The 11,125-nt window shown below is 36.5% G+C and overlaps 1 protein-coding gene across 6 annotated transcripts in view; it reads left to right on the top strand.

The window, feature by feature from the left end:
* The window catches only part of kug (FAT atypical cadherin kugelei), a 407,027-nt gene that overhangs the window by 265,143 nt on the left and 130,759 nt on the right, over positions 1-11,125 (top strand). The gene's annotated exons all lie outside the window — the stretch shown is intronic.

Raw genomic sequence — 11,125 nt, 5'->3', positions numbered from 1 at the left:
ATAGTGTCGATATTGTGCAAGTATTATACCGTACATTATATAAGTATGTAAAAAAAATTGAGATATACCGACACTACCGTACAGAACGCCAGTACAGCTCAATCAGTGAAAAAGTTAAACTCAGTGCCTACCTTTTCTTAGTTGTTTGTTTCATTATCACATTATAATTTATCAGTATGAATGTATTCCTTATGAGGGACAGATTAGGCAGTTCACTAATTTTATATTCAAGATAAGAGAAGCTTAAAATACACATTTGAGACGTATTTATTAACTTTCATCTGCAGATCTTGGTCGAACTTTGCGACCACAGCTAAATGCATTTCTAAAAAATCGTAAAATTTGCAATATCCAAGGTACAAGTTCTCGAGAATCAGCATTAAAGCTTGCGCACGAAGGCACGTCGTAATATACCGCGAAGTGCCGATTGTGCGCCGTCGCAGTTGCCGCTGAAGTCGTATCGCGTGGCCGATAAAGGGCGATAACCCATCGCAGCGTTCATGACGTGGAAGGGGAAGTCGTTCCCTCAATCGCCCGTGAAGGCAATCGAAAAGTCGGGTTGTACGAGATTCCGGAAACGATCCCTAAACGAGTCATTAAACGCTACGATCGCGCGAATCCACGCCACGGTAGATTTCCCTTTGCAGCCTTTTGTACTCACGTCTCGACACGGTCTATACTCTTGTTCCTCTCATCTCCTCGCTCCCCTGGGCCGTCCCTTCGTCACCCTTTTTCACTCCGAGGCGTCTTGTTCTGCCTTTAATGCTGGCCTCTCGACTAAAACGACGACGCGCGCTGTCTTATGGCGTTGTGACGCGGCAATTTAGGCGTTTGACCCTAAGGGTCGCTGGCGAGTTCAGCCGTTTAACCTCCGCGCAATGTCTCTGTCTGCCACGGCCGTCTCACCATTGACTCCGAGACTCGAGCCCAGCTCGACTCGACTCGACTCGACTCGACTCGACTCGACTCGACTTGACTCAACTCGACTTGACTCAACTCGGTTGAGCTTGATTCTACTCGATGCAGCGCGACCGCAGTGCTCGTTCGCGCCCACATGGACCCTTTACATGCGCATTCTTTCACTTCGACATTCCTCCTCGTCCTCTTCCTCGGCGACGTCGAACACGAACGACCTTCGCATCCGTCCCCCGGGCTGCGGGAACACATCGTGCACGACGGACACGCGACGACACCGAGAGAGTTTGATTCAACTGGCCAGTTGATTGGTATGTGCAGTTGCATCAGGCTGCCTTCGTGACTCGAAAATTCATACCGACGATTATTTCTTTCTACGAGTACTCTAACGTTATATCACTGCCGGTAGATGTGTGTTGCTATCGGAGTTATTGGAATTGCCTTAATCTTTGCCTTATTCTTCCATCCGTGGAAAATTGCTGGATCATTTAATTTACATATTAATCGAAGAATTCTACAAGTATATAAACGTGCGTCATATGAAAGATTAGATATGATGTTCTGCTATCTAAACCAATGACATATATGTTTCAAGCATCCCATCTCCAGCGTGAAACTAACTAGTTGGCAGAAAAACTGTAACAAAAAACAGTCATATATATATATATATATATATATATATATATATATAGGCTTTGATTTCTTTTTCTCCAAATAACTAGAGTTAATTGAAAAGTAAGAAATATATACATTTATATACTTTTTTATATTATATAACAGGAACATATATTTCTCTTAACGTATATTTCTCTCTTTTCAATCAACGTTATTTAGAGAAAAAGAGAGGAGTATTATACACAAAAAGAATGATTTTGTTGAAATATCCAAAAAATTAGCTACATAAAAATTTGAAAATAATTTTGTTAGCCCATCAAACTAATTATGTAAAGAAAGCATGATAAGCAATGCTGCAGAGAATCTTGATATTTTAGACACCAGCTTGATCCTACATTTATTAATTATTTTGATAATCTAATAAAGTTATTTTCTCGTATCTCTATCTAAATTTAGATACTCCAACACACACAACAAATACACACACACACACACACACAACACACAAAAGTAAAATCGTACTTTCCGTGTAATGATGACTGTTTGTTGCATAATTTTTTTATCAATATATTAACTTTATACTTTCTAGGGAAAATTATATGCTTAGTCTAGATATGTATATGTGTGTGTATGTATATCGTTGATTTAAATTGATTCAATATAATAATATATACAATTTCTTTATATAAATTAATTTTTTATAGATTCTTATTTTCTATAAATAGTATGTATTTTTATTCAATCGCGCTTTATTGTAAACGAAGCCGGAAGTTGATCTCTCATCGCAATTTCCTATCCGCATTTTCTGTGAAATAGTCTGATGATCAATAAATCCATCTGCCTCGCATCATCGAGACGCATTCCAATGAAATCTTTTAGTTAACTCGAAGAAATAATCGCTATTTATCAATAAGAAGATTTATGGAATTAATTTGCTGCACATATTTGTGTGTGTGGAGTTTTGCAATATTGGGTATGCCATACGTTGTGCAGTAGATGGCTGATGTGATTGAAATGCAGCATCGCAGAAATGAAAATGCATATGTTTTTTTTTTTAACTGCGTTTGATAATATTATTTGTGAAACGCATACATTAGTATATCATCAATGACATGTATTTTGCCTCGGTAGTCTAAAGATTTAGAACGTTCGCACGGAATACAAGAGTAATATTTTTCGCAAGAATTAATTATTTACAGATTTTAATATGTCATTTAACATTATTAAGATCGTTTCGAAGATGCGAATAAGCATAAAAAAATTTTTTTAATTGCTAGTCAATTTAACTCGTGATATTACTGCGGTAGTTTAGTAGAGTTAGTGTTCAAGTCAAGACCGAAAAATTATTTTGGCACGCGTTTTTGGGGATTACATACGTAGTATATAAATTCACAGAATCATACAAGCATTAAGATCCAGCTAGACTGTTTAAAGCTTTGATTTCTATAGTTTGTATTATCACATACATCCTATAATATATTATATTGAACATATATTTTACGCAGTTTTATAAACTATTTAATAAATGAATAAACCGGACGTATTTTTTATAGCACATATTTTCATACAAAAATAATAGCGTATTTAATGAACGTCAATTTAAAAGCGGAAACAAAAAAATTAATAAAAAAAAAGAGTTAAATCTCGATTAGCTTTTTTATTATTATTTTTTTTTTACCGTATTTTGCTATGTAATATATTTATTTTACGTACATATTTATTCATATCAAGAAGTTAATCTTTTAACTTCATAATTCGAATTATCGTTTATTATTATTTAATCTGTTAACTTTTTAATATTGAGTTATTATGAAATAATCTCGTGAAATAATCTCGTGAAATCTTTTAAAGCTTTATCGTATAATTCATTGAGTAGTCTTTTCATAAACCGCCTTAACGGCCGTCCAAAGTAACGGCTACCGCTAACGACTAGTCCCGAAAGTGTAAAGAAGTGTAAGGACTGCAGAGAAAGGAGGTTACTTGAGTTGAACTTTACGAGAGCACGGCTGATACCCGCGGGTCATATGCGTCCTGTGGAAAAGAGAATGTCTGAAAGAACTTGACGTATGGAAAGAGAAAAATATCGTCCGAGGAGACATGCTTTCAGGAACAATTTATTCAAATTGCAATTACATCGCAGCGCACTTTGCTTACGGGATGACTTATGTAAGCATTTGATATACTAAAAGCCATAACGCGCGACACGATATAAACTGGCTCTGCATTCAAATTTTCTCCGTAAATTTTTCACAACGAGAACACGAGAGGACCTCCCTAAACTACTTTTAAACAAGTTACGAACACGATGCGTGACGAGGGAAATATTTTTCCCGGATATATGGATGTGTATAATACATAGTTTTGTCGCTCGGTAGTTTCGTGTAAATTTTCGACGACATACAAGTGATGGAAAAAAATCGCGCGTATCTCGGTGGCAGAAAGCACAGTTGGAAGCCACCTGGCTTACACTTCGTCTTAAATTAAGATCGAATGATGTCTTAAAATTATCCTTTGTTCGAAAATGTTCGGTTGACGAGCACATACGGGGCGATCGCCGAGATGTACCGAATGGCCGATCTCGTGCGCTGAAACGACCCGCGCTCGGTATTTGCATAAAGAGTCACGGAAGAACGATTTCTCGTGCATACGTCAAACATTCACGTACATACGGGCAGAACGGTTAGCTTTATTCAGACGTCGTATAAATGGAACTGGGCGATTGTAGAATCGCACGCGAATTGATTTTCATACCCCACTTCCGACGAGAGACGACCCAATCTTTTTCACTACTTCGGTCATCGTTATTATCGTTATCGCTGCACCCGTTTCTCTCGTGTCATTTAATCTCAGGAACGCAAATGGATAACAAAACTTTATTCCTTGCTTGATTGGAGTCAAACCTTTTTGCAATCTTACATTGAGGCGAAGTGCTCTGCAGCAGTCTGCACATTGAAAAAAAAGATTGGCTGCTGCAGCAAATTAGATGGTAAAATATAGCCTAGCATTTTTAATTGTTCGCAACAGCCGATTTTTTTGTTGCAGCAGTCAATTTTTGGTTACTTTAGCCTATCTACAATGTTAGTATAGGATTTTGATAAACTAACGTAATCAAAAATTGGCTGCTGCAACCAATTAAAAATGCTATGCCATATTCAGCCAATTTTTTTCTTTCAGTGCATGATTCTTCAAACATTGAAGCAGTGTATGATTCTAACTAGCACAAATTCAAAGGTTACTTCCTGGAAAAATCTGAAAAACTTGGAATTTTCGGGGAATTTCTTTTTTTATCATTGAAAATTAGGAGTTATCCTGAATTTTATCAAGACTTTGGAATTTCGCTTCTAAATTTAAGTTTTGTTTCTTTCTAAAAACATTCTTTCTTTAATCATTTTTTTCTTGATAATGCAAAATATTGATACTTAATTAATTAAATAGTGTGACATACATATCTGTATATTCACGTATATTGTGTATTTCGCGAGGTTTTGTTACAAAATTAGGGTAATAGTAGATTTTTTATTACCTTATTATAGTTTTTCCAACTTCAACTGTCGAAAATAATAGATATAATCTTATGGAGAATTTCTGTCTTCTATTAATTTTCAATATGTAGTTTGTTTGCTTGCACATCAATTTGTTTAAAAGTTGCGTTAAAGTATTTTCTAATCTTATTTGATATTTTGAACAAAAATACCTTGACAAAAAAATCCGGGAATTCTTAAGGAATTTTTTTACAAAATTTTAATAAACGCCTTGAGAAATTCTATTTTTAGAATCTCTTCGAATTCCTTAAAGTAATACAAATTAATTATTACATAAATATAAATTAATTATTTAATAATATAAATTAATTATTACATAAACTCGTTAAATTAAATTGAAGACGAAATACGATCCTTAATTGTCGTTCATTTATGAAAATATTGTATAATATTTGCAAAGGATTAATAAAATCTTTTAAATTTGTAAATTAATTAGGAAAGTATTTTAAAGAGAAAGAAAGTATCTCTCATGAAAGAGAAAATATAACAGGATTATATAACAGGAAAATATAACAACTCTCTCTCTCTCTCTCTCTCTCTAACAGAATTCATTAAAAAATTAAATTTACAGAATATTATAAGTTGTGAATCATTACACGTGATCGGTCACGTAATCATTTGATTTATCGATTCACTTCCATAGCAGTTTAGATAGACTTGTATATCCAAATATTTACATTGACGCGGACTGAAAGGAGCCTAATGTAGAAATGTTACGCATCTTATTCCATGCTGAGGTGAGCGCTTAACATTTAGCAGGCTAACGAAGCGAGCCCCGACCATGGCACACCTACTGTCAGACAGGCATGTTTATGCATTAATGTCGGCAATAAAATCGAAGTAGTAATGATAATATGAAATTCATTAAACCGTGCGCGAGGTCTGGAAGTCCCGTCGCGGGACTTGCTCGTAAGTTTTGCAGAATACTGCGAGTGCACCGGTTCGAGAGGTGTTAGAGTGCTCTCCCTGCGAAAGGATAAAAATACAAATGATAGTATCGGGAGTGGCATTAGATTAAAGGGCCTCTCCTGCGATTTAAAAATAGATACTATAGACGTCAGCGGAAATGTTAGGCGGTCAGAAGCGAACTCAGTGTCGATGAAGAAAATCGATAGATATCTCTGGCTTCCTAGTTATCGAATCGATCCGACCTGGATTCATTACTTACACGAAAGCTCAGGAACATTGACGCGCGTTAAATTGAAAAGACAGAGAGTACATGCGAAATAAATATATATCGGAATGTGGATTAATTCCATGTTCGTCTTATCTTGCATCGAATTTTACTATTCTGAATATATCGCATGCAAGCGGATTACGAATGAAATGTAATATAATTGTGCTTAAGTAAAATGTCTCTTTTTCTTTTTTAAGATAAGAGGCTTTGTGAGCCATGATAGATGTATATGGCACATATATTAATATTCATATTTTAAACAATCTATATGCATGTGAAAGTTGTGTTTATAATATTCTATTCGTATTGAATAATACATTTTTATTTATTTTAATTGTTTATTTCTTTTGTTATAAACTTAATTTTAAAAATGATAAAAATCTACGTTTTTGTATAAGTACTTTAAATATTCAAAATGATTTTTGCAAAGTTACATTGCGATTTATCAATTAGTTACAAAGATTTAGAACAAATAAATTTAATTTATTTATAGGACATGTGAATTACAATGTAATTAACTTTACATAAATCATCTTGAATTACTTAAAGTACTTACATTAAAAAATCAAAACTTTTATTATTTTATAATACATTTCTAAACATTTTTATTAAAGTACAGATAAAAAAAATACTACTTATTTAAATAACTCTCAAATCAAATAATGAATTGTCAATAAATTGTTTATATTACTGTTAAATGCGATCTAGAATAATTCTGTAAAATTATTTCATAATTGTATAATTATATAATATATATTATATCTTTAAACGCAACGTGTCACCTCTCGCAAGTATCAATGGCTTCAACTGCAACGTGGGTGTGTTCTTATACTCCCACGCGGTAAACTTGGCGAGAGAAAGAGAGAAATACGCGCGTCGGTCGATTATGGTTGTAGGATCTGTCGGCATACGGCGTAATAGAAATAATGAGGCCATAGTGGTCGGTCGTAGATAGGTAGATAGATACGTGCCCGAGATGGTGGTATCTCTACTGAACAGCCTCGGGGCCTCGTCGACTCTCGCGATTCTTGAACGCGCAGGGCCACAGCAGCGGAAGTACGTACATGTCTTGAGAAGACGTAAGAAGACGTCGTATGTGTGTGTACGTGTGTATATGCTTTTGCGTGTGCATGTTCATGCGACCGTTGTAACCGCGCGTGACTGCATAAGGGCACGTCGGGTATTTCGGAATTAACCCTCGCGGCGAATTCAGATCGCTCGTTTATTGTCTGTCCCCCGCGTATGCAGTTGACCGTGGAGAGATAAAAAAAAAATCCCTTCCCGCAGATAATATCCGCTGCCTGGACTTGGAACGCGAATATACAGGCGCTCACTGTTTTCAATTATCGGACTTTCGCGGAATATCGATATCGCGTCACCGTCCATCGTGGCAGCCGTGTTAATTGGAGTTTTCCTCGTGATGTCGTCCGTTTCTCAGGCATATCGATGCCGGTCAGGACGAAAATGGTGAAAGTAACAGAAGTTTGCTCGAATTGGTTAAAAAGTAATCGTCAATCGTTATTCACAATCACGCAATCGCTAGTGTGATTACTTTACGGGCACCGCCCGGTCAGAGATCGCGATCGACCGAATAGGCGTGTCGAACGATAAATAATTCAAGCTAAACCGGAACGAATATTTCGTGCTAACGTAAGTGACCCTGCTCTCAGGCACACGCGGGTACACGGCTGTTTCCTTGCTCATACTCGTATGATAAATAGCAAGGAGAGACGTCCTGTCGCGCCCAACATTTTTATTCGTTCGCGGTATACGCGGCGTATTGTTTGCGCCCTCGTAGATTGCGTATCCGCGACAAGACGAACAACATGCCGGCTTTGAGTCCGTACGGTAAATCAGCGTTTATGCGACCTCGTATATGTTCGGGCGAATGCAGCTGCGACCTGTCGCGTTAGTGAAGCGAAGTTGAATTAAGATTCTTTCGAAGGAAAAATTTGTTTACGACAGTCAGCAGCGAGGACGAGCGAACTAATCATAACTTTCTGACACGCCATTAATGCAACAGCTGTAAGAATTGATTGAATCGTACTCTTCACTGATAAGTATTTGCTCGCAACAGTTCGCAGACTATTGCCCGAGCGAGAAAATTTTGAAAAAAAAAAAAAGAATATTACTTTACAATATTCTCCTCGTTTTTCAACTTGGAATTCTTCAACACGCTTTCATATCGATACATCTTGAAATATATACATTGATTCCATTTACCTTTGCAACTGTTTTGACTAATGTTTCCTTTTTTTTTTTAAATTTTTCTCATCCATGAACCACAACACGATGCACAACAGTTATATGAAGAAAAGATGCAAATTTAAAAGATGCGATTATTACGATTTTTTTAATTTGTTAACTTGACTTAAATTGGACCGTTTGATTAGTTAACTCTTGTGATTTTAATTGTATATGTCATTTAGTTATTACAGAGTTTCTTATTATTACACAGAGAGAAACGATTTTGCTAAAGTATTTAAAAATTTAATTAGAACAGATTTAAAAATAATTTTGTTGCGCCATCAAAATAATTACGTAGGAATCTCAAGCATAATGAACAATACTGCAAAAAGTTTTGATATTCTGGCAACCAGTTTGTTCGCCCCACATAATTATTTTAATAGTCTAACAAAATTGTTTTTATACTGTATCTATAATAAAATTTTTATATATAATACTTCAGCAAAACCGTCCTTTCGGTGTAAAATTATTTACCACACTGATTCCTAGTGCTTTAATTGTCATTATTTTATTGAATTATATCAGTTCTTATTATTACATATTTTCCTTATATTTTAAATGTGTTATTTAAAGGTATATTAAAGGTAATTAGTTTTTATCTTTTTATAATCTTTGTTCTGATTTCTGTATGCTTTATTTACAATATTTTGCGATCAAAGTTGTTTCTTAAGTTGCTTTTCGAAAAGCAATCCCGTTATGGAAGAGCAATATTGTTTACCAGTCGAGTCATACAGTAATTTTTCGTCTTTCATTAGAAATTTATGATTGCCATCGGTGTCGATTGCGTGGAATTTGCATATTAACTCGACCGCAAATTTACTTCTTTCGTTCGTCGCCGAAGTCAATCATCTTCCCGTCAGGACAATTTCTTCGCCACTGAATCTCATCGGCGGTTTTGCCTCATAATCATCTCGCGAATCGATGGGATTCGTCTGTCTTATTTCCGTCCTATGAGTGGAGAATATGCGTTCTCCGTGAGAAATCAATTTCTCGTCATTTTCTCGACAATCGGATCTTTCTTCTTTTCGAATATATAATTTATAATTCATAAAACCGGCGACATGATCTCATTAAGTTTCATGATACGTTTTGCATTCCGCTAAAAGTCTTGCTAATTAAAGAGAGATATATAAATATTGGGTTCTTCGTTATTTTTAAAATATTTATTCAACACAGTTGACCGAGCGAAAAAATGGTGTAGATTACTCGATTTATATGAAAATATATCACGGCGTTTCATAAAGTTATGAATGTTTATTATATTTCGAAAACAAATTGTTCTAAAAGGCATTTTGCGTCAAGTAAAATAATTATTTATCAAAGAGATGTATGTTGTAACTTTAAATGTTGTAACTTCATATTGCTGCCGATAGAAAATTGAGGTCGATCGGAAACGAATTCTGACTTCCTGCGAATTGAGCAACTCTTTCATAAGAGACGCCATACGTGCCCTTGCTCTCCTCTCCGCATCGACATTGAATAATCTTCACATCCATTCTGTAAATGGAGTAAGTCCTAAGGGTTAGTAATGTCTTTTTTTCATTTTTCAAGTCCATTCAATAAAGGGATATGGAGAATGCGATGGGCCTCGTAGTACTTCGTCTGCCTTATTGACATTTCCATTTGCGTAACATCTTAACTCGACTTCATTCGAATTCATCTCCGATAAAGCATGTTCCTCGTGTTTGTCGACTTTTGAAAGTACGACTCTTGAATCCGATTACGTTCGCGCGTACCGTATCTTTGTACAGGTACATTCTACGCCTTTCGTCATCTCTCGTCTATTAACGTCAGCTTTGCGATTTGTCATTGGAGGACATCATTTTGCTACGAAACATCGCCTAGGGATAGAAATTCTTGTATAAAGATTACGTACATGTTTGCTACGTTCGCGGGCGAGAGGGAGACCGTAAATTGAACGCGAATAAACATCGTCGAACATCGTAAACGGCGACGACGGAAGCGTTTGCTTTTCACTCGAAGAATATGTAAATAAGTGACAGCTGACTGCAATCATATGTCACATAATTAACGACTTTATTAACTTTATTTGCGACAGTGTGATTTGTACGGAGAGGAGAGCTTAATGCGCTACCGTTCCGATCAACGAGATCTTTGTGGTATCCATCGTTCCAACCTGTTTAAGTATCGGCTGAATGCTCCATCGCGAAAGTGCAAGAAGGTCGGACAGACAGGGAAAATTTTATTGGAGGAAGGAGAAACATTTTTCGCGCGCGCCGTTCTTCTTTACATCTCCGCAGACGGATGGACGGGGTACCCTATTTCCTTCTATAGCCTCCAGGCTTGCTATCAATAACGTCCTTTTCATTCTTCCCGCGGCTGAGATAGAATGGAGGGTTGCTCGCGCGGACGAGGTTGTAGACCGGGGCGTTCTTTGGAAAAGAAAGGGTACGCCTGATCGTCGGCATTATCTTCCTAAATTGGGCAGCGACGCAACGATATCCGCACAAAGATTGCACAAAGAGCGCTCTGAGGTATGCCACTGTTAAATATTATATACGGGGCGAATATACAGCATCCCTCCTCGCGACAGTATCGCTCTTGCACTCGTGACGCGCGATTATTATTAACGGCTCTCTCGGGAAGGCGGACGAGACAAGAATGGAAC

The sequence above is a fragment of the Acromyrmex echinatior genome, chromosome 8 (assembly GCF_024713525.1).
Source record: "Acromyrmex echinatior isolate Ae372 chromosome 8, ASM2471352v2, whole genome shotgun sequence".
NCBI classification, from domain to species: domain Eukaryota; kingdom Metazoa; phylum Arthropoda; class Insecta; order Hymenoptera; family Formicidae; genus Acromyrmex; species Acromyrmex echinatior.
Note: the sequence above shows the minus strand (reverse complement) of the source record. Positions and strands in the feature narration are given on the sequence as shown.